General features: G+C 37.8%; 1 long non-coding RNA gene across 1 annotated transcript in view; it reads left to right on the top strand.

The window, feature by feature from the left end:
• Window positions 1–27,708, top strand: part of LOC131381710 (uncharacterized) — a 96,960-nt gene that overhangs the window by 32,371 nt on the left and 36,881 nt on the right. The window contains exon 4 of the long non-coding RNA XR_009210597.1: window positions 27,426–27,525. This is a non-coding gene — a long non-coding RNA (uncharacterized LOC131381710). The remainder of the gene's footprint in view (window positions 1–27,425; window positions 27,526–27,708) is intronic.

Below are 27,708 nucleotides of genomic sequence, written 5' to 3'. Positions count from 1 at the left end.
AAAAATCACTTTTTAAAAGTGACTTTTAAAACATCATTCTCAGTAAATTATCGCAAGGACAAAAAACCAAACACTGCATGTTCTCACTCATAGGTGGGAATTGAACAATGAGAACTCATGGACACAGGAAGGGGAACATCACACTCCAGGGACTGTTGTGGGGTGGGGGGAGGGGGGAGGGACAGCATTAGGAGATATACCTAATGCTAAATGACAAGTTAATGGGTGCAGCAAAACAACATGGCACATGGATACGTATGTAACAAACCTGCACATTGTGCACATGTACCCTAAAACCTAAAGTATAATAATAATAAAAAAAAAGTTGAACAAAACATAACAATATTTAGAAATGGAGATAAATATAAGAATATTTAATCATGGTTTTATTTAACACTTTCTCAACATTCTTCCTAGAAAAATAATTTTGCAACAAATATTTTGCAACCTAGGAATATGGATTGTAGGCTATTACAGGTTCCTTGGTGGAAGGGTTTATTTCCCCATTTGGGGGCTACTTCTTTTGTTATGTGAACTGAAGTAGAAATTGCTGATGATATGACTGGATGGTTGATTTTTAAATAGGTTCTAGCCACACAATCTTTTTAAAGATTTGGAAACACTAGAGGAATGCTTAATAAACCTAAGTGCATTTTAAGTCACTTACCAAGATTCTTCTAACCACAAACAGATCTTCTCCTGCGATAGTCATTAGACTACATATTTGGCCGTTCTGTGGCACTGGAAAATCCCCATGGAAAAAAGATGGAAATAACAAATAGTAATCCTATAAAATTTAATTAGGATAAATGTAGGTACTCAGATCACTTCCCTGGTCATCTCTGTCCTCTTCCACAGATAAAATACAAATACATTAAACTCCACTTAGTATGAGAGAATCTCTGATAATAACGTGTTATATTGTCTCAGTAATTATGTGAGGAGTGAGAGTAGCTTAATTTCAAACAGCTGACCTATTTGAAGCTGCAGATAAAAACGATATCAATTGAAAGTTGGGTCATGAGTACATCTACTCTGCCAAATGAACCAAGTTGTTTTTAAATTTATAATAGGAAAATAAGATCTACATTATTTAGCCACAGAGAAATTTAGGAAGACAATTGAAAACAGATCTAAAAGCATTACCCTACCAGTCTCTGAATTTGTATGCCCCTGTTCATATTGGAATAATTAACTGCCCATTTCCCAAATATCAATATACAGTAAGGCAATGTATCTATAAAATATGGGTGTGTATCTTTAAAGTGGAACTTTAAAAAACTCTAGGGCACTATAGAAATGGAATATTTTGTCAAGGCAAAGAAAATACTATTGATTTGGAAATACAAAACACTTTACATTGTTAGGGACTATGGATGACCACCAGTTCAAAGTGACAAAAGTGACTAGGAAGCTATTGGCTTAAAGTGATTAACAGAAAGTCTGAGAATGCTGTCCTACCAGAATAGCATCCTGGGGAGAGAAAACAGCTTTAATCAAAATCTCAGTAGATGAATCTATTTTTTTGTAGATGGAGTCCACTGTTTAGAAAGGTAATTTTCTATCCAATACACTTTTTGAAGGCATAATAAATATCCTTTGGTCCCATTGGGAAAAGCTACCATTAACACAGAGAAAAATAAGTAACACGCCAACGACAATCCCAGTGACAAAGAGAACCCTGCCTGCTTCTACTATTTGTTCCTTCATTCATTCTGTTATTTATTCCCTTCTGCCTTGATTCTTTCATTAATGAGAATCAATTAATGAAAGTGCCTTCTGCATTTAGACAAGCCAGAGATGATGGAGAGAAGAACAGAAAAGGAAGAAAAGTAGTCAATTCAATTCACACAATCTCACAGACAACAGAGACCAGTATGAGGAAGAAGCAAATTAGTCAAGCATGTATGATAATGGGGTACAGAGGGAGGCAGGGGAGGGCAGTGTGCAGTCAGTAGGTATCATCCAGGGAATATTTTCTGTACGAATCAATTTGGGATTGGGGTTCTAGTTGGGTATACATAGACATAAAGGTGGCAACAATAGACACTGGAGACTACTGGGGTGGGAGAGAGAGAGAGGGACAAGGGCTGAAAAATTACCTATTGGGCACTCTGCTCACTACCTAAGTAACAGGATCATCCGTACCTCAAACCTCAGTGTCATGCAATATCCCCTGTAACAAACCTGTACATGTACCCCTTGAATCTAAAACAGAAGTTGAAATTATTAAAAAATTGAAAAATAAAAGTTTTACTGTTGATATTAAAAAGGAAGAAAAGGATTGGAGTTCTAAAAAAAAAAACATGATGGAAGAGACACCTTCTGTGATTATGAGATGGCCAGCCAGAGCCAGCAGCATCATTTGCGGGATCCGGTACAAAATGGAAATGGAGTCTCACTGTTCAACAAGCAGGACAAAATGTATTTTCCTTTCTTATGCTGTCCCTCTCTCCCCACCTCCATGTGTTTTTTCTTTGCTGTTAACGTTGTGCTCCCTGAAGTGCGGAGATACCCCCAGGGACATTGCAGAACTTCACAGGCTCTGGGACCTCCTTAGGCGACACCGCACACAAAGCCTATTCATCCAACCCTCCCTCCCAGGTGCAGGTGCCAGGAGCCGGAGGGTGGCGCAGGGTCAGCTGCAGTAGCTGAGTGTGGCCATGGGAGTAGGCGGCCGAGACCCCAGTCCCGAGCGTGGGGAGGCCGTGAGAAGCGGACTACCCGTGAGGAGGGCTTCAAGACCCTGGCACATGCTCCATGGTCCCACTGGGCTTCGCTTCCAAAATGAAAATTTAAAGATTAAATTAAGAATTTTCAGACTGACAGTGGAACCCACTCTGGATCCTTGTGAATGAAAGACGCCGTGCAACTGCATGGTCACCCAGCATGAAATCAGCTCAAGAATTGCAGAATCAAGAGGGAAAAAGAGAGAGGCAGATTGGAAATTACCATGAACTTTATTGTTCATGTAAGAAACTTTTTGAAGATTAAAAAGGAAAGGCCACACGTAGTTTCATTAAAAAAAAAAAAGAAGAAGAATGGAAATAGAATCATGTTTAGATGCACACCGGGAAACTTCTAAGGGTAAAGGGGGAAAAATCCTATAATTATTCAAGTACAAAAATAAAATAAATAGATTGCCTACAAAAGAACAAAAATCATCCTGATGTTAGATGACTGTCAACCCTAAAGATGGAAGATTATTGCAGAATATAGTTTCTCAACATTACTGGGAAAACGCAGGGGGCTCGAAATTGTTGTCTGCCAAAGCGAGATAAATGCATTCAAGTAACATCCTTAAGTAACAAAAAAAGTTTGCTGCTCATATATTCTTTCTAGGGGAGCAGGAGATCCTATTTGAAATGTACTCCATCTGGCTAAGAAATTAATCCAAATCAAGCCATCAACAATGCGAAAATTGTTTTATATAACGTCTACCAGTGAATATCGAAAGAAATTAAAAATGTAGAGTTAAGTACAATTTTTTTCCTAAATCTGTATTTAGTTTTGAGTTCTTCCAGAAGTAGGCCCAGAGACAGGGATTCCAGAGCAAGTATACTGATTTAGGTTGTCGGGAACAGGTAAAAGAACGTGAAAGAAAAGGAAAGCAACCAAGAAAGGGTAGATTGTCAAGCCAGCTACCAGGAGGGTAACTGGAGTTTAATGCCGTGGGGAAATTTTGACACGCCCTGCAAAATACACTCGGAGAGTTACTGCACCCCAAGGGCAGGAGAGCTGGAACGTTTATACATCAAGTCATTGGCTCACCAGTCATTGGCTGGGGATTCAGGAGTGGGTGCTTCATCTGTTTCCCCCGATCGCTTGGTAGATGCAGCGTCCAGCAGTTGGAAACCCGGAAGTTGGCAGGAGCGCACTGCAGTCGTGGAGTTCCAAGGGATGGGAGCGTACTGGGTCAGCTGCAGTCTGGTTATGACACTAAATCCAAGTAACCATGACCAATTCTGAAATAAAGATTTGGTGGTTGTAAAAAATGCAGAGGATAAACTGGCTCACAGCTCCAGATTAAATGAGTAATACTAGGAAGTGATGAAGCACTGTGAAGACAGAACAAGGTAAATTTTTGCCAAACTCCCTATCACTTTATAGAGGAGGAACAATGAAAAGTTACCGTCTATTGAAAGTTATAAAAATATAGGTTGGGTTTAACATATATTTGGCAAAATTAAAAGCAATAGAACAGAATTAAATATTATTTTCCATACATATTGTCATACAAAATAAAAGGAAACAAACACAAAGAAAATATAGCACAAAGAAAAGTAGAGCAGAGGTTAGGCCATATGTTTCTATTGTAGCTATAAATTCCTGTGAGTTAACTGCTCTTTTCACACATACGAATGCATAAAACAATTTAACAAATTATTTTTTTAAAAAAAGCACCTGTAGACCCATCGCCCTGATCAATAAATAGAACATTGTCAGCATCTTAGAGGCCTTCTGCAATCCATCCCTAATTACAACCCTTTTGCGTCTTCTTAAATATAACGAATATTTTTCATTATGTGGTCATCTCTTCCTTGCTTTTACCATTTTAAAATAATCCCTAAACACAAAAGCTTAATATTGACTGTTACTGAACCTACATAGTCAGAAGCATAAAGCTTCTTTTGGAGAATACTGTTTGTGAGATTTACTCATGTTGTAATATGTAGCTGTAGTTCATTCATTTTCAGTGCCATATACTATTCAATTATGTGACTCAGTCAGTTTATTCCTTCATTCCACTGTGGTGGACATTTTGATTGTGTCTCTTATTTAGTGCTACTATGTGTAATATTAGTATGATCTATAATATTCATATACATGATTGGTGAACATTTTTACACATTTCTGGTGGGTAAAATAATACTAGGAATGGAGTTGCCAGGTCATAGGACATATGTATGTTCCACTTTGGTAGATATTACCAAATTCCTTTCTGAAGTGTTTGCACTAGTTTACACCTCCGCCAATCATAGATGAGAGTCCCATTGCTCCTTCATCTTGGCTGTTTCAGCCATTTTATTCTGATGTTAGTCATTCCAGTAGGTATGTGATGATATTCCGTGGTGTTAATTTACAATACCTTCATGCCTCTTTTCATATACATATCAGCCATTTGTATTTCCTGTTGTATGGGGTGCCTGTTTGACCTTCTTGCAAAAATTGTCTTCAACCTAGAGCTATAAAAATCCTAACTCGGCAATCACTGGTCACAGAGGAAATACTAGCTAAAATTACAGAACTTCTGGAAAACAATCAAATTTATGGAAAGCAAGAAAATTAACATGAAAAGAAAAATTCAGAGTCTTCAATACTTAATAGGAGATGAAATTCAGAAAAAGAATGAATTACCATGACTAAAATACTGAAAAAAGCAAAAAGAAAGACTTTAAAACATGAAAGCAGAAACTAAGAAGTTAGAAAATAGAAAAACAATAAAACTAAAAAACATACCCAAATACTGGTTCTTTCAGAAACCAATAAAATATATAATCATTAGCTACCTTGAGAAAAAAAAGTACAAAAACATGAGATAGCAAGTAAAACTGAAACATGAGAAATGTAAACAATTATGAGAAAGGCTTTGTACAATTTCATACACATAAATTGAAAATCTGGATTAATCAAATAATTTCCTGGGAAAATGTAATTTAAAGCTAACTCCAGACGAAGCAGACAATGTGAAAGGGCAAACACACAGAAAATAAGAAAAAGCAGGGAAACTTTTCAAAGAAAATTACCCCCAAAAGGCACCAGACCTAGGGAAATTATAGTACATCCTGAAGAATTCTAGTGCATTTAATTAGAAAAGCGGCCGGGCGCGGTGGCTCACGCTTGTAATCCCAGCACTTTGGGAGGCCGAGGCGGGCGGATCACGAGGTCAGGAGATCGAGACCACAGTGAAACCCCGTCTCTACTAAAAATACAAAAAATTAGCCGGGCGTGGTGGCGGGCGCCTGTAGTCCCAGCTACTTGGAGAGGCTGAGGCAGGAGAATGGCGTGAACCCGGGAGGCGGAGCTTGCAGTGAGCCGAGACTGCGCCACTGCACTCCAGCCTGGGCGACAGAGCGAGACTCCGTCTCAAAAAAAAAAAAAAAAAAAAAACAAAAACGAAAAGCATTGGAAAAAAGGAAACGATCTAAAATCTTTTATCAGTATTTGACAAAGATTACAGGAAAAACAAATTGGTAAACAAAAGTTCTAAATAAAGAATTAGCAGAAACAAAAATCTAGGAGCAACTTAAGGAGATAATACATTACAATCAAGTGGAGATGAATTCAAGGAATGCAATAAAGGCCCAATATTAGAAAATTAATTCATGTATCATATTACTGGATTTAAAGATACAATTCCTATGATCATTTGCAAGCAAACTAAAAAGGCATCTGACAACATTCAACAATGCTTCATGATTTTTTTAAAAAGACAATAAAATAAGAATAGATAGTTACTATGACAAATTATTTCTTTTTTTATTAAACTTTTCTTTTAGATTCAGGGGATACTGGTGCAGGTTTGCTACCTGGGTATATTGCATGATGCTGAGGTTTGGGGTATAAATGATCCAATCACCCAGGTAGTGTGCATATTACTCAACAGTTAGTTTTTCAGGTCTTCCCCAACTCCCTAGTCAGTGCCTATTATTGCCATCTTTATGTTCATGAGTACTCAACGTTTAGCTCTCATTTATAAATGAAAACCTGTGGTGTTTGGTTTTCTGCTCTTGCACAAATTCACTCAAAATAATGGCCTCCAGCCACATCTATGTTGCTGCAAAGGACATGATGTCATTCCTTTTCATGGCTGCCTAGTATTCCATGATATATATGTACCACATTTTCTTTATCTAACCTACCATTGATGGACACCTAGGTTAATTCCATGTCTTTGCTATTGTGAATAATGCTGCAATGAACATGTGAGTGCATGTGTCTTTTGGTAGAATGGTTTGTTTTCTTTTGATTACATACCCAATAATGGAATTGCTGAATATGACCCTCTTTCTATGTCCATCACAGTATCAAAATTAATGAGAAAACAGTAAATTCAGGACAAGTAATCCAACTACTGCCACTATTATTTAACATCTTATTGAAGATTAAAAGCCAAAGCAATTAGAAAGCGGAAATAAAGATATAAAATTTGGAAAGGGGAAAATTGACCTATTCCTAGTGCAGTTAGTGTAATTACATACCCAGAAAACTCAAAAGAATCAGATAAAAAGTATTTGAATAATAAGAGATTGCATAAGTTTTGAAGCTACAAAATTAATTACCTTCACACACATAAAACCACCAGTCAGATGATATATAACATCTTAAATAAAATTAAACATAACTATAATTTTACTTTGATTCTATAATCATAATAGAATCAAAGTAAAATTTTTAGAAATAAAGTTAACAACTCATGTGCAAGATGCATATAAAGAAAACCTTAAAAGTTTGTCAAAGCCACAAGAGAAGGTTTAAAATTTGATAAATTAAGGACAAAAATGGTTCAATGTCATAAAAATTTTAATTCTCCTTATGTTAACCTATAAATGTAGTATAATCCTTATAAACACAATAATGATTTTTAATGTATCTAGAGTTTTTAATATTCATGTAAAATAATAAAAACCTAGGAATAGCCATGAAAACTCTAGAATAACAAACTAGTCATGATACAAATAGCCTTGCCAGATATTAAAATATATGATAAAACCTCAATAAGTAAAATGATATTATACCAGAGCATAAATAGGCAAACTAGTGGAACCAACGATAACTTCAGGAAAGGACCCAGATACATACAGAAACTTAGTATATGCTTAAGTGACATTTAAAATCAGTGAGGGAAGTGGGATAATTTAATAAAATAGTGCTAAGAGAACTAGGTAGCCATCTGGAAGAAAATATGTTAGAACCATACACCACTATTCATGAGAACAATCGCCAGATAGATTGATTAAATTATAAAAATCAAACCATTGTACATTAAAGAAAGAAATGAAAAAATTTGTCTATAACCTTGAGAGTAAAGGTAGCCTTCCTATGATTCAAAACCTATAAGCCATGAGAAATGGTAGATAAGTTTGACTACATAAAAATTTTTTAAAAGCTGCATTAAAAAATAAGAAAAATCAAAACAAAATTATAAACTGAAAAAAAATTCTGAAACTAACAGTTTTAGAAATGGTAAATTGCCTTAAAATATGCTGTATTTCTCATAAGGGAAAAGTTCAATAGAAAAAAAACAGATAGAAGATATAAAGAGTTCTCAGAAACAGAAATTGCAAAATGTTCTCTAGCAAAGAAAGCTCAATCTCTACCATTAAAAAATGAAATTAAAGCTCTACTGGTATGTCAAACTTCTAGATATTTTCCAATTTGATGAAAAATGAAATTAAAGTTAAAACTCTACTGGTATTTCAAACTTCTAGACTTTTTCCAATTTGATGGATTAAAACAGTATCTCTCGGCAAGACCATGGGGAAAAGCGCTCTCATGTACTTCTGTGGGGGTGCCAACTGGCACAGCCCCTATAGACAATAATTTAGCAATATCTGAGCAAATACATTTTTCCTTTTACTCAGTGATATGGTTTGGCTGTGTCCCCACCTAAATCTCATCTTCAATTACAGTTCTCATAATCCCCCTGTGTCGTGGGAGGAACCCGGTGGGCAGTAATTGAATCACAGGGGCCATTATCCTCATGCTGCTGTTCTTGTGATAGTGAGTGAGTTCTCATGAGATCTGATGTTTTTATAAGGGGCTTTTCCCCCTTTTGCTCAGCACTTCTCTTTTCTGCCATCATGTGAAAAAGAATGTGTTTGCTTCCCCTTCTACCATGATTGTAACTTTCTTGAGGCCTCCCCAGCCATGCGGAACTGCGAGTCAATGAAACCTCTTTTCTTTATAAATTACCTAGTCTTGGGAAGTTCTTTATAGCAGCATGAGAACAAACTAATACACTCAGCAATTCCACTTCTGAGACTATAACCTAAAGATACCTTTGCATGTTTCTGTAGAGACTTATTCATTGCAGCACTGTTTGTTATAGCCAAAGATTACCCCAAAAAGCCTCTCAAATGTCTATCCACAGGAGAATAATTAAATATATAGTGGTGTATCTATAAAATTATGAAGATATAAAAAAGGAATGAGAAGATTTTGGTACGGAGATGAAAACATCTTTGAAATAGATTGGCGTCAGACAGTGTATAGAAGGACACTTGAGAGGCCAACTATCCTAGTTGCTCAGAGTTAAGACGTTTCCAGAGACAGGGGACTGTAAGCACTAAAACTGGGAAAGTCCTGGGCTAACAGACACTTGGCGGTCCTCTTAAGTCTAGCCCCTTTTTTTTCTGTAAAAGAGGTGGGAATTAGAATATACACTCATATTCATTTGTATATGCATAGAAAACCTCTGGAAGGATACACAAGAAAGAAACAATGATGATTTCATGTTTTATCTTTGGTGAGGATGGGGAATAGGTAGATGAAGGAGTGAGATTGAAGAAAGTTGTTTCATTCAATCTATATTTTTAAAATTTAGATGTGTGAATTTAATACCTATTCAAAAATTAAACCAGCAAATAAATATCCAAAAACAAATCATTCAGGAATGAAAAAGCAATCTGTTTTGTGGGAGGGAAATGTTCTTTTCTTAAGTAGAGAGGGAGATATCTAGGTAATTTATACAGTTGAATGGCTTGGAAACTTTCTTGCAAAGTATATTTTTTATAGCCTCTGCCGACCTTCTTTTGGATCATACATGTAATGCAGTGTACTGTCCATTGAGAACAAAGACTTACAGTCTGTCTGCCCTGGTCAAAGACAGCATGTCTGAGCAGCCCTTACATTTCTGAATTGCCCAGACAGTCTCAGCATAGGCTCACAAAGCTACTGTCTGAAAGAAAATACATTCTACACAAAGCAAATCAGCCTGTGAGCCACTGCATCTTTACATCCATTTGAAAATGCAACCCATATCACAGATTTTATTCTTTTTTTACTTATAAGACTCTGTAAAACATTTTGTAACTTAGGAAAATTCTTTATAAAACTTAGATTTATTTGCAAATTCATATGTTTTTCAAAATGTTTGTTTTTTTAACTCTGAGCAGTAGAGAGGGAGGGAGATTTATTATTTATCTATATATATACCCAAACACATATGTGTGTTTGGGTATATATAATTTTTATATATTTTTATAGCCACCGGCCTTCTTTTGGATTATAAATGTAATGCAGTGTACTGTCCATTGAGTCCATATATATATATATATAAAATGAATCTCCCTTCCCCACTCTCTTTATATAGAAGTCCTGCGATTTGCTGTTTGCAAGCCAGAGACCCAGGAGGGCTAGTGGTGAAGTCCCAGTCGAAGTTCAAATATCTGAGAACAAGGAACTCTGGTGGTATAAGTCTGAGTCTAAGGGTAGAGGACTAATGTTCCAACTCAGTAAAGGAGAGAGAGAGAGAGAGAGAATTCCTTTTTGCACCTTTTTGTTGCATTCAGGCCCTCAAGGGATTGGATGATCTCCTACCAAATTGGGGAGGGCCATCTGCTTACTGCCTATACAGATAATAATCTCATCCAGAAACACCCTCACAGACACACAGAGGAATAACGGTTAGTTAACTATCTGGGTACCTCATGATCTAGTTAAATTGACACATAAAATTAACCATCACAGGGAAGATCAAGGAATATATGTAAATGGGTCAGATAAAATCCCTGCCTCTAAGGAGATGCAATAATTATAGATATACAAAAAGAACTATTGCAACAATCATGGACATGGCTAGGCATGGTCCAGTTAAATTGCCCAGGATGGCACAGAATGGGATATACTAGACTTGAAACTGGATGCCTAGTTTGAGGCAAAGAAAGCTGGAGAAAAGAATACTGGCAATGGTGTCAGTGCAGTATTGCAAATATCAGCAAATACATGGAACTTGCAGCAGCAGGGCCTGCTGAGAGGCAAGTAGAGAAAGTATGGGCAAAAGAATCAAGGAGCAGGCACTATCCAGGGATGAGAAGTAGGTCCCACAAAGTCTGTAAGTGGGAATAGGGTCTGAGCAGAAATTCATGTCTAGAAGTCTCTTCCCAGCGTGAGATGGATAGATGGATGTACAGGCCAAAGCAAGGTGGATGCCAGTTCTAGAAGGATCAATGTGCCAGGCAAATTTTCAGACTAGAACTGAGACGCAAGGCCAGACAGAAATTAGGTGTCTCAAAACGTACCTTGCATAATGCACATAAACGACTCAGGGGATCATAGCCTGAACAACAAGCTAAAACTATAAACTTTCTAGAAAATAAATTGGAGGAAATCTTCATGATCCCAAGATTAGCATAAAATCATCAGCTAAGACAGAAAAAGTATTAATCATAAAAGAAAAAATAGATAAATTGCATCTTACAGCAACTTAAAAGTTCTGCTCTTGGCGGGGCGTGGTGGCTCACACCTGTAATCCCAGCACTTTGGGAGACTGAGAGGGCAGATCACGAGGTCAGGAGTTCGAGACCAGCCTTGCCAACATAGTGAAACCCCATCTCTACTAAAAATTCAAAAAATTAACTGGGTGTGGTGGCAGGCACCTGTAATTCCAGCTACTTGGGAGGCTGAGGCAGGAGAATCACTTGAACCTGGGAGGTGGAGGTTGCAGTGAGCCGAGATCACACCATTGCACTCCAGACTGGGCGACAAGAGTGAAATTCTGTCTCAAAAAAAAAAAATTCTGCTCTTTAAAAAACACCATTAAGAAAATGAAATTGCAAGCCACAATTTATAATGCATATATATTTAATAAATGACTTGCATTCAGAATGTATAAAGAATGTTTACAACTCAATAAAAAGACAAGCAACCCAAGAAAAATATGTGCAGCTTGAACAAAAACTTCAGGAAATAATATATGACAATGATCAATAAACAAAAGAAAAGATGCTCAATATTGTTAGGCATCAAGGAGATGCAAATTAAAAACACAATAAAATATCATGACACCCACTAGAAGCATCCTAACATAAGAAACATGTATATGTGTGTATGGGTGTGTGCACTCACGTGTGTGTGTGTTTTAGGAAAATCTAATGATAAAATGAATTTAAAATTCATGTAGAAGAGTGTCCAAAAGCAGACAAGAAATTTTATTTATTTTTTTAAATTAATGTAAAGGGTTTTTATATAGGTAAACTCATGTCAAGGGGGGTTGTACAGATTATTTCATCACTCAGGTATTAAGCCTAGTACCCCTTAGTTACTTTTCCTGATGCTCTCCCTCCTCCGACCCTCCACTTTCCCATAGGTCCCAGTACGTGTTGTTCCCCTCCAAGCATCCACATGTTCTCATCATTTCGCTTCCACTTACAGGTGAGAGCATGTGGTATTTGATTTTCTGCTCCTGCATTAGTCTGCTAAGGATAATGGCCTCTAGCACCATCCATGTTCCTGCAAAGGACATGATCTTGTTCTTTTTTATGGCTGCATAGTATTCCATGGTGTATGTGTACCACATTTTCTTTATCCAGTGTACCCTTGGATGGGCATTTAGGTTGATTCCATGTCTTTGCTATAGTGAATGGTGCTGCAATGCACATGTTACTTTTTGACTTTTTAATAATAGCCATTCTGACTGGTGTGAGATAGAATCTCTTTGTGGTTTTGATTTGCATTTCTCTAATGATCGGTGATATTGAGCTTTTTTTCATATGATTGTTGGTCACATGTATGTCTTCTTTTGAGAAGTGTCTGTTTATGTATTTTTCCTACTTTTTAATGGGATTGTTTTTTTTTTTCTTGTAAATATGTTTAAGTTGCTTGTAGATGCTGGATATTAGACCTTTGTCAGATGCATAGTTTGCAAAAGTGTTCTCCCATTCTGTAGATTGTCTGTTCACTCTGTTGACAGCTTCATTTGCGTGCAGAAGCTCTTTAGTTTAATTAGATCGTATTTGTCAATTTTTACTTTTGTAGCAATGGTTTTTGGTGTCTTTGTCATAAAAATCCCTGCTTGTTCCTATGTCCCGAATGGTAATGGTATTGCCTATATTGTCTTCCAGGGTTTTTATAGTTTTGGGTGTTATATTTAAGTTTTTAATCCATCTTGAGTAACTTTTGTATATGGCATAATGAAGGGGTCCAGTATCAATCTTCTGCATATGGCTAGCCAGTTATCCCAGTTCCATTTATTGAATAAAGAATACTTTCCCCATTGCTTGTTTTTGTCAGGTTTGTCAAAGATCAGATAGTTGTAGGTTTGTGGCCTTATTTCTGGGTCCTCTATTTTGTTCCATTGGTCTATGTGTCTGTTTTTGTACCAGTACCATGCTCTTTTGGTTACTATTGCCCTGTAGTAGAATTTGAAGTTGGGTAGAATGATGCCTCCAGCTCTGTTCTTTTTGTTTAGGATTGCCTTGGCCATTCAGGCTATTTTTTGGTTCCATATGAATTTTAAATTTTAGTTTTTTCTAGTTCTAGGAAGAATGTCGTTGTTAGTTTATTAGGAATAGCATTGAATCTTTGAATTGCTTTGGGCAGTATGGACATTTTAACAATATTGATTCTTTCTATTCACAAGCATGGAATGTTTTTCCATTAGTTTGAGTCATCTCTGATTTCTTTGGGCAGTGTTTTGTAGTTCTTCTTGTAGAGATCTTTCACCTTCCTTGTTAGCTGCATTCCTAGGTATTTTATTACTAGGAATACTAGTAATTTTTGCACATTGATTTTCTATCCTGAGACGTTGCTGAAGCTATTTAGCAGCTTAAGGAGCTTTGGGCTGACACTATGGGATTTTTTAGATAAAGGATTATGTCATCTGCAAAATGGGAGAGTTTGACTTTCTCTCTTCCTATGTGGGTGCACTTTATTTCTTTTTCTTGCCTGATTGTCCTAGACAGACTTCCAATACTATGTTGCACAGACATGGTGAGAGAGGGTATCATTGTCTTGTGCCAGTTTTCAAGGGGAATGCTTCCAGTTTTTGCCCATTCAATATGATATTGGCTGTGGGTTTGTCATAGATGGCTCCTATTATTTTGAGGTATGTTCCTTCAATATCTAATTTATTGAGAGTTTTTAGTAGGAATGGACATGAATTTTATCGAAAGCCTTTTCTGCATCTATTGAGATAACCATTTGTTTTTTGTCTTCTGTTCTGTTTATGAAATGAATGAATAACATTTATTGATTTGCGTATGTTGAACCAATTTGGCATCCCATGAGTGAAGCCCTCTTTATGGTGGTGGATAAGCTTTTTGATCTGATACTGCATTTGGTCTGCCAGTATTTTGCTGAAGATTTTTGCATCAATATTTAGCAGGATATAGGCTAGAAGCTTTTTGGTTGTTGTTGTGTCTTGGCCAGGTTTTGGTACCGGAATGATGCTGGCCTCATATAATGAGTTAGGGAGGAAGTCCTTCCTCCTCAATTTTTTGGAATAGTTTCAGCAGGAATGGCACCAGCTCATCTTTGTACATCTGGTAGAATCTGGCTGTGAAACGGTCTGGTACTAGCTTTTTGTTGTTGTTGTTGATAGGCTATTAATTACTGATTCATTTTCAGAGCTCATTATTGGTCTGTCAGGAATTTAGTTTCTTCCTGGTTCAGTCTTGGGAGGATGTATGTGTCCAGGAATGTAATCATTTCTTCTAGATCTTCTAGTTTATGGGCATATAGGTGTTCATAATATTCTTTGATGGTTATTTGTACTTCTGTGAGATCACTGGTAATATCCCCCTTTTCCTTTCTTATTGTGTTTATTTGAATCTTCTCTCTTTCCTTTCAATAAAGATTAACAATCTTTATTAATCTAAAAATATTTATTAAGACTAATAAACATTAGTCTAGACAGATATCTACTTTATTAATTAAAAAAACAGCTCCTGGATTCATTGATCTTTTGAATGGTTTTTCCTGTCTCAATCTCCTTCAGTTCACGTCTGATTTTGATGACTTCTTGTCTTCTGCTAGCTTTGGGATTGGTGGCTCTTGGTTCCCTAGTTCTTTTAGTTGTGATGTTAAGTTGTTATATTGACATCTTTCTAACTTTTTGATGTGGCCATTTAGTGCTATAAATTTCTCTCTTAAAACTGCCTTAGCTGTGTCCCAGAGATTCTGGTACATTGTATCATCATTCTCATTAGTTTTGAAGAACTTCTTGATTTCTGCCTTAATTTCATTATTTACCCCAAAGTCTTTCAGGAGCAATTATTCAGTTTCAAGGTAATTGTATGGTTTTGAGCTAATTTCTTTTTTTTTTTTTTTTTTTTTTTTGAGACGGAGTCTCGCTCTGTCGCCCAGGCTGGAGTGCAGTGGCGCAATCTCGGCTCACTGCAAGCTCCGCCTCCCGGGTTCACGCCATTCTCCTGCCTCAGCCTCTCCGAGTAGCTGGGACTACAGGCGCCCGCCACCACGCCCGGCTATTTTTTTTTTTGTATTTTTAGTAGAGACGGGGTTTCACCGTGGTCTCGATCTCCTGACCTCGTGATCCGCCCGCCTCGGCCTCCCAAAGTGCTGGGATTACAAGCGTGAGCCACCGTGCCCAGCTAATTTCTTAGGCTTGATTTCTAATTTGTTTGTGCTGTGGCACGAGAGAGTGTTTGTCACGATTTGAATTAGTTTGCCTTGTTTGAGTGTTTTATGTCTGATTATTTGATCAATATTAGAGTATGTGTCACATGACAATGAGAAGAATGTGTATTCTGTTATTTTGGGGTGGAGAGTTTTGTAGATATCTATCAGATTCACTTGATCCAGTGCTGAGTTCAGGTCCTGAATATCTTTGTTAATTTTCTGTCTCAATGATCTGTCTAATATTGTCAGCGGGGTGTTAAAGTCTCCGACTATTATGTGTGGGAATCTAAGTCTCTTCAAAGTTCTCTAAGAATTTGCTGTATGAATCTAGGTATTCCTATGTTGGTGCATATATATTTGGGATAGTTAGATCTTCTTGTTGAATTGAACTTTTTACCATTATGTAATGTTCTTCTTTGTCTTTTATGATCTTTGTTGGTTTAAAATATGTTTTGTTTGAAATTAGGATGGCAATCTCTGCTTTTGTTGTTTTCCATTTGCTTGGTAGATTTTTTTCCATCCCTTTATTTTGAGCTTATGTGTGTCATTGCATGTGAAATGGGTCTCTTGAAGACATCATCATACCAATGGGTCTTGGTTCTTTCTCCAGCTTGCCACTGTGTCTTTTAATTGGGGCATTTATCCCATTTACATTCAAGGTTAGTATTGATGTGTGCAGATTTGACCCTGTCATCATGATGCTTGCTGGTTATTATGCAGAATTGTTTATATAGTTGTTTTATAGTGTCCCTGGTCTGTGTACTTCAGTGTATCTTTGTGGTTCAGGTAACAATCTTTCCTTTCCACATTTAGTGATTCCTTCAGGAGCTCTTGTAAGGCAGGTCTGGTGGTAATGAATTCCCTCAACATTTAGTTTTCTGAAAAGGATCTTATTTCTCCTTCACTTATGAAGCTTAGTTTGGCCAGATATAAAATTCTGGATTGGAATTTCTTTAAGAATGTTGAATATTGACCCCCCAAACTGTTCTCACTTGTAGGGTTTCTGCCAAGAGGTTCACTGTTAGTCTGATGGGCACCCTTTTGTAGGTGACCTGACTTTTCTCTCTAGCTGCCTCTAATATTTTTTCTTTCATTTTGACCTTGGAGAATCTGACGATTATGTGTCTTGTGGATAATCTTGTGAAGTATCTTACTGGGATTCTCTGCATTTTCTGAATTTGAATGTTGGCCGCTCTAGCTAGGTTGGGGAAATTCTCATGGATGATATCCTAAAATATGTTTTCAAAGTTTCTTCCATTTTCCCCATCCCTTTTAGGGACTCAGTCTCTTTACGTAATCTCATATTTCTCAGAGGTTTTGTTTGTTCTTTTTCATTTTTTCCTCTACTTTTGTCTATCTTATTTCAGAAAGCCAGTCTTCAAGCTCTGAGAGTCTTTCCTCTGCTTCCTCTGCTTCATCTATTTTGCTATTTATACTTGTGATTGCATTACGAAATTTCTGTAGTGTGTTTTTCAGCTCTGTCAGGTTGCTTATGTTCTCTTCTATACTGGCTATTTTGTCTGTCAGCTCCTGCATTGTTTTATCATGATTTTTAGCTTTCTTGGATTGAGTTTCAGTGTACTCCCGTAGCTCATTGATCTTTGTTCCTATCCAGATTCTGAATTCTATTTCTGTCATTTCAGCCATCTCAGCCTGGTTTAGAACCCTTGCTGGAGAACTGGTGCAGTCATTTGGAGGAAAGAAGGCACTTTGGCTTTTTGAGTTGCCAGTATTCTTGTGCTCATTCTTTCTCATATTTGTGGGCTTATCCTCCTTTATTCTTTGAGATTGCTGACTTTTGAATTCTTTTTTCTTTTATCCTATTTGATGGCCTTGAGGTTTTGGTTGTGGTGTAAGGTGGATTGAGCCAACTGGCCTCGTTTCCAGAAGACTTTAGGGGGCCAACACTCAGCTCCCAACTCCTGGACTGTGTGCTCTCATTCTGAGGGACTTGTATTGAGCCCTTACTTTGTTCTCTGGCTCCTCGAGGTTAGGGATCCACTGCATAGGGGAGGCTCCCAGACTGCTAGTCACTACACTTTGATGGGTGGTGTCAGCAAAAGCGTTTCATACTGTGGTGACAGCAGGATCCGTCCTCATTCACATGTGCCAGGAGCAGTGGTAGCAGCAGCTGCAGCAGAGTGCTACCAGGTGCCAGAGTGCCTGCCTCCCTGCAGGCCTACACCACAGTGGAGAAAGCAACGCAGCTCAGGGGAGTGGTGGGGGGCCCTTCTGGCAACTGTATGCCTAGTCATATTGGCAGTGGTGTTGGCTCAGGGGTGGGGTGCTGGCGGGTGCAGGTCTGAGTGCCTTCTCTGTGCCCTACAAGCAGAAGTGGTCGCTTAGGGTGAGGGAAGATCTGTTCTCTGCACAGTGCTAGCGCAAGGGCAGGACCTTGGTAGGGGCAGGGCTGGCTGGCTCTGTGACCACCAAGACTTCATCTGCAATGGCGGTTGCCTGGGGAATGGGGGCAGACTGGTGAGGTAAGGAAAGAAAAACCTGCCTGTGCCCACATACACCAGCAAAGTGATGTGGGGAGTTTCCATGGACCCGAGTAAAGCTGCAGTATGGGGAGGGAGTATGTGGGCTGGCATATGGCCATAGGGGCCAAGCCACTAGAGCTCTTCATCAGTCTGGCATGGTCCACCAGCTCAGAAGCTATGGTGTGGGCCTCCATGGGACGCAAGGCTGCCCTGCAAGAAGATGTGGCCAGGTTGGGACCCCAGGAGAGTCCAGCAGACCAAGGGGTGCTCAGGTCAAACTGGCCCCATCTGATGGGCAAGACACCCTGCAGACTTCAGTACCCAGTTTCCCTAGGGCTAAAGCCTCCTATGGGAGCAAGTGGAGACTGGGGAATGGATGTCCCTGGCCGTGCTCCACTACAGATGCCCCCACACCAAATGCTCTGGGCTCCACATCAGCTGGTTTGCTGCCTCGCCACTTCTCTAAGCATCTCTCTTTGCCAACCTGAGTGTCTGTGGTGACTGAGGGGTCTCCTCCTGCTGGGATTCCAGAGGCCTGTGAGGTGAGTGGGTTGCTCTTTGCCAGCTCAACTCATCCACTCTCCTGGAGCCGCTAGGGGCCAGAAACGAGTTTGGTGCATGGTAACCTCGTGCAGGGTTCCCAGCTTTCCTCCCCTTCAGCCCAGCTTCTGTGACTTCCCTTCATCCACTCTTGGTGCCTTCCCTCTGAAAATCTGTTGGGAGCACCCCAGTCTTCTTGGTCCACCGGTGGGAGCTGTTTCACCTGGCTGTGTCTAGATGGCCATCTTTCCCTCACCCCAAGAGATTTTTTAAAAAGAAGAGTTAGAAGGAACAGCCTTATAGATATTAAACTTACCACAAAATGGTATGGCATTGGTATAAGGACAGAAAGATAGAAAAGTAGAATAGCTGAAATATTCCAGAAACACATTTAAGTATATATGTATGGAAACTTAATAATGTGAAAAAGAAAATGCCAATAGGGTAGGAAAATAATATTTTAAATAAATGTTTATTAATTAGTTAAAATTTGAATTATTTATTAAAAGGATAATTTAAATAAATGCCTGTAGTAAATTGGCTCTATCCAATTGATAAAAACTTTAAATTCCCTCCTCTATATCATATCATATTTTTAGAAATTCCAAATGGATTAAATATATAAATATAAATAATAATAATTATCTGGCAAAATCAAGGGTAAGATTTGCATAACCCTGTAGTAAGGAGAACTTTTTTTTTTTAGCAAAACAGAAAGCTCAAGAAATATGGTGAAGATTGATATATTTGACCATATGGAGTTTAATTTTTCCCCAAGGAAGAAAGAATATGCTAAAATCAAAGGAAAAACATGAAAATGCACACAAATAAACACATAAATCAGTCAGGTATTTAATTTTTCTATAGTAAAAACACTGTTTGAAAATTTACTAAACACACACACATATACATACTCTAGTAGAAGGTTACATAAATATATGAACTTATTTAAATAAATATTTGAAAAGATAATCTCATTACTTGTAAGGAAAATATAGAAAAAAATAAAAACAAGATGGCATTTTCACCTAAAAAATAAAAAGAACTAAAACATCTAGTCCTATGCATATGTAAGGAGACGGGCACTCTCAAATTTTGTGTGAATTATTACAACCTTTCTGAAAAAAACTAACAATTTTTAGCAAATTAAAATAAAGAACATAACAGATATGAAAAGGATATACAAGAGAGACATTAATGAAGAACACAACATATAAAAGTAAGAGCAACAGTATGTAAGAATGTTTGTTGCAACATTGTTTGTGGTATAGAAAATAAATCAGGAAAATTCTCAATGTCTGTTGGTAGGTTAAAAAGTTGTCATAATTCTAGATCATAAGACATTATTAGACTGCTAAAAGGAATGAGCTGTAATTTCTGACTTGGAGGAGAGCAATAGGCAAACCATGACCTGTATAACTCTATGCCCACCATCCGTTTATTAGACTGTGAGTAGTAACCCCTAAATCTCATTAAGGACCTGTCACTCCCATCTTAGTCCACGTGCTCCATGTGGGCTCTCATCCTCAAGACAGGGTGGAGCACATGACCCAGGTGGCAACATGCTGAGCTCAAGAGCACAGTCAGTGCAATCCAACTCCATAAAATCTAATAAAACTCTTTTTTGCTGACAATGCTAGGAGTGCTGGGGCGACAAAGCAGAGGCAGTCTCTTTTCTACAGGACTTGGACATAAGTAAAAGGGTATATGGCCTCCACCAGTAAAGCCACTGAGCCACCACCATGAAGCTCACCCACAAAGGACAGTAGAGCCATACTGATAGATGGAATGAAACTGAATCCTGAACACATCATTCAAGTCAAACCTGGGGTTACATGTGCTCTTTCATCCCAAATGAGTTTGGATTAGGTTTTCTGTCTCTCTCTCTTTTTTTTTAAAGCCTTTACTGGCTTGGTGCGGTGGCTCACACCTGTAATCCCAGCACTTTGAGAGGCTGAGGTGGGCCAATCACCTGAGGTCAGACATTCGATACCAGCCTGGCCAACATGGTGAAACCCCGTCTCTACTAAAAATACAAAAATTAGCCAGGTGTAGTGATGGGCACCTGTAATGCCAGCTACTTAGGAGGCTGAGGCAGGAGAATCACTTGAACGGAGGAGGGCGACAGAGCAAGACTCTGACAAAAAAAAAAACCTTATGGATACATGATGTATTTTGGTAATGTGAATGTGGAAAAAGATAAAGAATAACGTGATGACAGATTGTTTATACTGATTCCCAAAGGAATAGAAATGAAGTTAGTTGACTGTTAAGAGAGGATTATTAAATTATTACTAATCATCTTATTAGTATAATATTACCACATATAATATTATATATTATTACTAATATACTTTTGAATTTCACTTATTGTTAGCATGTATAACATTCGAAACTGAAAACAAAAATGTTATAAAAGCCCAGTGCTCTAATTATTGCTGTCAACCAGTCCACATTTCTGCTTTTAAAAAACAGAATGTGAGATCCAAATGTATCCGTGAAAATTCAGGCATGAATCTTCTTTCTTTGTCTGTTTTCACTTCAAATAAGAAAACATATTGCAGTTAAACCAAAGTTTGTCTTTGATAGGATTGTAATTAAAATATTCTAGTAATTGCTTTTGCTAATTCTTCTCCTGCATAGTGGTTACTAAATGCACATAAAATACCCAAAGCCAACAGAGCATAGCCTGGGTGAAGATGTTTTGGGTTCCAAGAGAATGGAGTAAGGGAAAAGTCATGGTAGGGGTTTAAATTGAAGAAGTGGGCAGGAGTAAGATGCCTGAAGACTCTCAAGTGTGTGCTAGGGAGATTGCACTTCATTCTGCACTTGATGAGGACCTAAAACGTTTTGCAGTAGAAGAACATGATGAGATAATGCCAGTAGCTGTGGGACAATGAACTTCAGCAAGACAAGACTAAATGCCCTGCTGCGCGGACCTAAAAATCCACTCTCCCAGTGCACTCTACTCTGCTTTAATTCCTAATGATATAAGTGAAATTTTAAAGCACTTCCGCATGTCAACATTCTATTTCTGCTGTGACTCAAATCATTTTATGCTTTTATGTCCAAAAATATGTTGTTTTTCTACTAAAATGCTGTACATCATTGAAAGGATTTATGTCTTCCTAAGTGGAATTACGTGACCAAAGACATCATTGTTAGTACTTCCTGTCCTGCACTTCCGTGTTCTGTCCTCTCTTTTCTCAGTTCATAAGTTCAAATGTTATTAAGAAACAAAATCCTGAGACCTCCATAACTAAATTACAGATCCTTTACATATTTATTTATCAATCATATACAGGTAATATTGTCTCTATCCTTCAGAGTCCCAGCTACCAATCGTGACATTGATTTTTGATAAAACTATTTGATAAACGTCCTAGTATAACCCAAGTTTATTTAAGGTCTATGGCAGAAGTTTCTCTAGCAAAATCAAGATCTGGATTTCTTATCTTTCTAGACACACAAAAAATTACATTTCCCAGACCTATTATGGTTAGGTTGGGCCATGTGACCTGTTGTTGCCAATGAACTAAAGTAAGTGGGAAAGGCATGTATCCCTTCTGGGAAGAAGCATAGTAGAACAGATGTGTGCTATCCATGCTATTTTATCCTCTGCCATAGTTAACAAAGAAGGCTATGATCCAGAGGATGAGGCTGTAAGATGAGGCATCTTCTGTGAGCCTGGATCCTGAGAGATTGAGTGAGCAATAGAGCTCTCCTCTCTGCTTCTTCCCCCCAATAAAAGTACATTGCATAAATACTCATAAACAAGAAATTAAAATTTGGTATGCTAAGTTGTATTAGTCTGTTTTCATGCTGCTGATAAAGACATACCCGAGACTGGCTAATTTACAAAAGAAAGAGGTTTAATGGACTCACAGTTCCAAATGGCTGAGGAGGCCTCACAATCATGGTGGAAGCCAAGGAGGAGCAAGTCACATCCTACTTACGTGGATGGCAGCAAGCAAAGAGAAGAGGGAAACTCCTGTTTTTAAAACCATCAGATTTCATGAAGCTTATTCACTATCACGAGAATGCAGGATAAAGACCTGCCCCCATATGATTCAATTACCTCCCACTGGGTCCCTCCCATGACACATGGGAATTGTGGGAATTATAATTCAAAATGAGATTTGAGTGGGGACACAGCCAAATCATATCATAAGTCATTGAATACTGCAGCATTACTGGCTTATCACGTCTAACAAAGTTTCAAAGACCCCTCTGAGCATCTGATGGCTACTATGTACCCTGTCCCCAACAAGCTGCATGGTCAAACAACATTATATATAAAGGATGTGAATATGCTTTTCCATGTATCACCCACCATAGATGAATATTGAATATTAAAGAATATTGGTTCCTTCTTTACATATACAATGATACAAGCTGAGTATCCCTAATCTGAAAATCAAAACTCTGAAATGTTAAAAAAACCTGAAACTTTTCGAGCACCAACATGATGCCACAAGTGGAAAATTGCACACCTGACCTCATGCAATGGGTTGCAGTTGAAATGCAGTCAAAATTTGGTTTTATGCACAAAATTATTAAAAGTATTATATAAAATTACCTTCAAGCTATCTGTATATGTATTTATGAAACATAAATGAATTTTGTGTCTAGACTTGGATCCCATCCCTGAGTTTTTTTATTATATGTATGCAGATAATCCACCATCCAAAAAAAAAAAAATCCAAAATCCAAAATACTTCTTGTCCCAAGCGTTTTACTATTGGTTTATGTGGTGACCATTTATAATGTATCTAATTTTGAAAGTTGATGAGTTGAGGTAGGAAAATCAGTTGAATAATTCCTGAATTCTTCCAAGAAAAAAAAAAAACTCAGCCAGCCTTGCAGTACACCAGCTCTGATTAGAACTAAAATAATATCTTACCAGCCAAGGGTCTGATGGAAACAGCCAGGCATTTGCTAAATGGGCTGGTAGTGTAGGGTAGAAGATAAAGACTGCTAGAATTGTCTGCTTTACTTGGGGGTTGAAGTTATGAACTGAAAACAAGTACCTTTTAACATTTTTGTTTGCTTACTTCAAAGAAAGTGAGTAAATTCCTGATTCTTAGGAAAAAACAACGAATACTCTGAAGAGTCACATAGGAAGCATCAAAAGGCTTTCTAAGAAACTGTCGGTGAGAGAAATAAGAACGTATCGAAACCCTTCAGAGATTAGACATTGAAGGGTAAAAGTGTTTTGTTAGAGTGTTTTCAATTTGCCAACCAAACCCCAAATGTTTAAATCATCATTTTTAAAGTGTTCACTAAATATGTTTTGAGTGTTTTCAATTTGCCAACCAAATCCCAAATATTTAAGTCATCATTTTTGAAGTGTTCACTAAATAAATCAATCAATCACATTTTTTCCCAGTGTCGCTGTGTGTACTGAGGCAAGCTCTGGGCTGGTATGGGAAGGTAACATCTGGTTTTCATGCCTAGCCTCATTTTGTTTCCCCATGGTATAGGCCACCCTACACCTTCCTCTCCTGCTTTGCACTCTCCTGTTGCCCTCCTCTGCCTTGACTTCTTCTTAGGGCTCCTATTCCTGTTTTTACCACCTGGCAGGGCACATGCTCAACCTTGGCTGATTAGGGCAAGTCACAGCTTGATGCCTTCTAACATCCTTCCTGTCACATATCAAAATACATCTAATATATAGTTTAATTTTTAGGTCTTTTTCTTAGGCTACTTATGTACGTCAAGTCCGGTAACTCAATCTAAGTAGGTTGCAATTTTTAAAATCAGGAACACAGGATATTGGAGGTCTTTGAACAATGCAAGGGTTAGAGATTTAGACATCCCCAAGTAATTGAAGATCCATGTGTAATTTCTGACTCTCCCCAAATGTAACTACTAATAGCTTACTGTTGACTAAAAGCCTTACTGATAATGTAGTCAGTTAACATATATTTTGGTGTTTTTTTTTAACTTTTATTTTAAGTTCAGGGGTACATGTGCAGGTTTGTTACACAGGTAAACTTGTGTTGTGGGGGTTTGTTGTACAGATTATTTCATCACCTAAGTATTAAGCCTAGTACCCATTGGTTATTTTTCCCAATCCTCTTCCTCCTACCAACCTCCACCCTCTAATAGGCCCCAGTGTGTGTCGTTCCCCCTCTATATGTCCACGTGTTCTCATCATTTAGCTCCCACTTATAAGTGAAAACATGCGGTATTTGGTTTTCTGTTCCTGTGTTAGTTTGCTAAGGATAATGCCTTCCAGCTCCATCCATGTTCCTGCAAAGGACATGATCTTGTTCTTTTGTATGGTGGGACAGTATTCCATGGTGTCTATGTACCACATTTTCTTTATCCAGTCCACCATTGATGGGCATTTAGATTGATTCCATGTCTTTGCTAGTGTGAATAGCATTGCAATGAACATATGTGTGCATGTGTCTTTATAATAGACTAATTTATATTCCTTTGGGTATATACCCAGTAATAGGATTGCTAGGTTGAATGATATTTCTGTCTTTATGTCTTTGAGGAATCACCACACTGTCTATGTTGTATGTATTATATACTGTATTTTTACACTAAAGCAAGCTAGAGAATGTAACTAACCTGCATGTTGTGCACATGTACGCTAAAACTTAAAGTATAATGAAAAATTAATTAATTAATTAATTAAGCTAGAGAAAACAAAATGTTATTAACAAAATCATAAGGGGGAGAACATATTTACTATTTTTTAAGTGGAAGTGAATCATCATAAAGGTTTTTATCCTCATCAACTTTACATTGAGTAGCCTGAGGAAGAGTAGGAAGAGGAGGAGTTAGTCTTGCTTTCTCAGGAGTGGCAGAAGCAACAGGAAATCCATGTGTTCAAATCCACGCGTTCAAAGGATCAGCTGTATGTGCATTTGTGCAATGTGCATTGTCCCAAGATGATCAGCATTGCAGATATACTTCACCTTCCCTGCCAAACAAGAAAGTGATAATCCAGGGGTAGAAATGTTTCTTGAAGAATGGAGAGATGAAATGATAGCAGTTAGTTTACAGATGACACCCCTCACAGGAGATAAAACAGGTGTTTTTTGGAAGAGCTTCTATGTGGAAAAGGAAACTGTTTTCTGAAGCCTTTCAGGGCAGAAGTAGAGCAACACGTGGAAGGCACACACAGAGGCAGAAAATTTTGGATCAATACAGGAATAAAATTTGTGTTAAGATTAGCCAGATTGGAAAGATTTCTAACCTGAAATGTAAAGGAAAAATTTTTAAAATTGTATAAAACCATAAGGCAGGGCAGCAAAGAGAAGAAAAAGCAAAGAAGGAGGAAGAACAAAAGCCAGCATTTATTGAACAAGCAGTTTGGCACAAGTGATTAAGAGTTCTATTTACATTAACTCAAACAAAACCCTCCAAATCTCAAATAATGGTAGATACTATTATTTTCATTGTCATTTTAGAGATAAGGAAATGAAGTCAGAGAAGTTAAGAAAAACAACCATGGTCATCCTGCAGTTATTGGAGCTGGGATTTTGAAGCAAGGGAATCTGGCTCAGGTCTAGGTTGTATCTACATTACTATTGAGAGAGAAGGAAATAGTTTGAAATTCCTAGGAAATGAAACAAAGGAAAAGATGGGTAGGACAAGATAATGACTAGTCCACAAATAAAATATCAATTTCCACAAATAAACATAAACAGAGGATCATCACTATCTCACAGACCTGGTGAAAAGGAATGAGAACATGTCCCTGAAAGGATATTTGTTCTTGTTCAAAAGAAACAGGTTGAAATGAAAAGGAATAGAAGTAAAATATTATTGCTACTTAGATCAGCAAGGTAGAGAGGAAGAACACTGAGTTGAGGATAAAAGAAAAGAAGTAAATGAGTAAAATAATTGAGGGGTTATTCCTACAAGCCAGCCAGCCAGATAAAAGATTTTAATGGTGCACATTACAGAGGCAACGTATTAAAAGGATGATGAGGTGAGCATCTAGACATCAGCTGGTGGCTTTGCTCTTCTAAAAAGCAGTGGATCCTTGGCCAGGCGCAGTGACTCACACCTGTAATCCCAGCACTTTGGGAGGCTGATGCAGGCAGATCACCTGAGGTCAGGAGTTTGAGACAGGCCTGGCCAACATGGTGAAAACTCCTCTCTACTAAAAATACAAAAATTAGCTGGGCACGGTGACACATGCCTGTAATCCCAGCTACTCGAGAGGCTGAGGCAGAAGAATCATTTGAACCTGGGAGGCGGAGGTTGCAGTGAGCCAAGATCACACTACTGCACTCCAACCTGGATGACAGAGCAAGACTCTGTCTCAAAAAAATAAAATAACAGGCAGTGGATCCTCTACATTCTTGATTTGCTGAGGGTTAATTGCCTAGAAAGTAGAGGAAATAATAAGACTTGGGTCTACTCTGGCCTTAATTCTGGCCAAGAAAAACTTATAGAGAATATGGAAGTGGAAGGATGCTTGCAAGAATGTGGCAATATGGTAACGGAATTTGTAATATCAAAGGACACTAACATTGGGTATAAAGTCAACCATGTTCATTGGGCTTTATTTAGGAAATACAATTGCAGAACTGAAATCATGCTTCCTTGCTAATAAAGTAAATTATTTATTTTTTACCACTTCCTTCATAAGGCTACAGCCTTAAAATACTTTAAATCTACTTTCCACCTCCCTGCCTTCTGTGTTATTGCTGTCATGCATTTGAATGCAGTGTATATTTTAATCATCAGAAATATTATGATACTGCTTTGTATGGTCAATTTCATTTATATTTACCCATATGTTTTCTCTCTCCCATGTTCTTTCTTCCCACTGACATTTTTGTTTTTATATAGCCTAATTTTCCTTCTGCGTAGACAACTACTTTTGTGGTTTTTGTTTAGTCAGCCTATTGATGAAAAAATAACTCAGAAGTCACTGTGCATAGAAATCAAGGTTAGTGATTCTTTTCTTTCAATGCTTTAAATATGTAATTTAAGTAAGTCATATTCACTTTAAATATGTCTGGCTTATTATCACTTCTCGGGGGATGCCAGTATTATTGTGGTTTCTTTCAATGTTGTGTCCTTCTTCTCTGTAACTTTTAAGATTTTCTTTGGGTCTGATTTTCAGCCGGTT

This window comes from Hylobates moloch, unplaced genomic scaffold, assembly GCF_009828535.3.
Source record: "Hylobates moloch isolate HMO894 unplaced genomic scaffold, HMol_V3 SCAFFOLD_17, whole genome shotgun sequence".
Taxonomy (NCBI): Eukaryota; Metazoa; Chordata; class Mammalia; order Primates; family Hylobatidae; genus Hylobates; species Hylobates moloch.
This window is presented reverse-complemented; position numbering and strand designations above follow the sequence as displayed.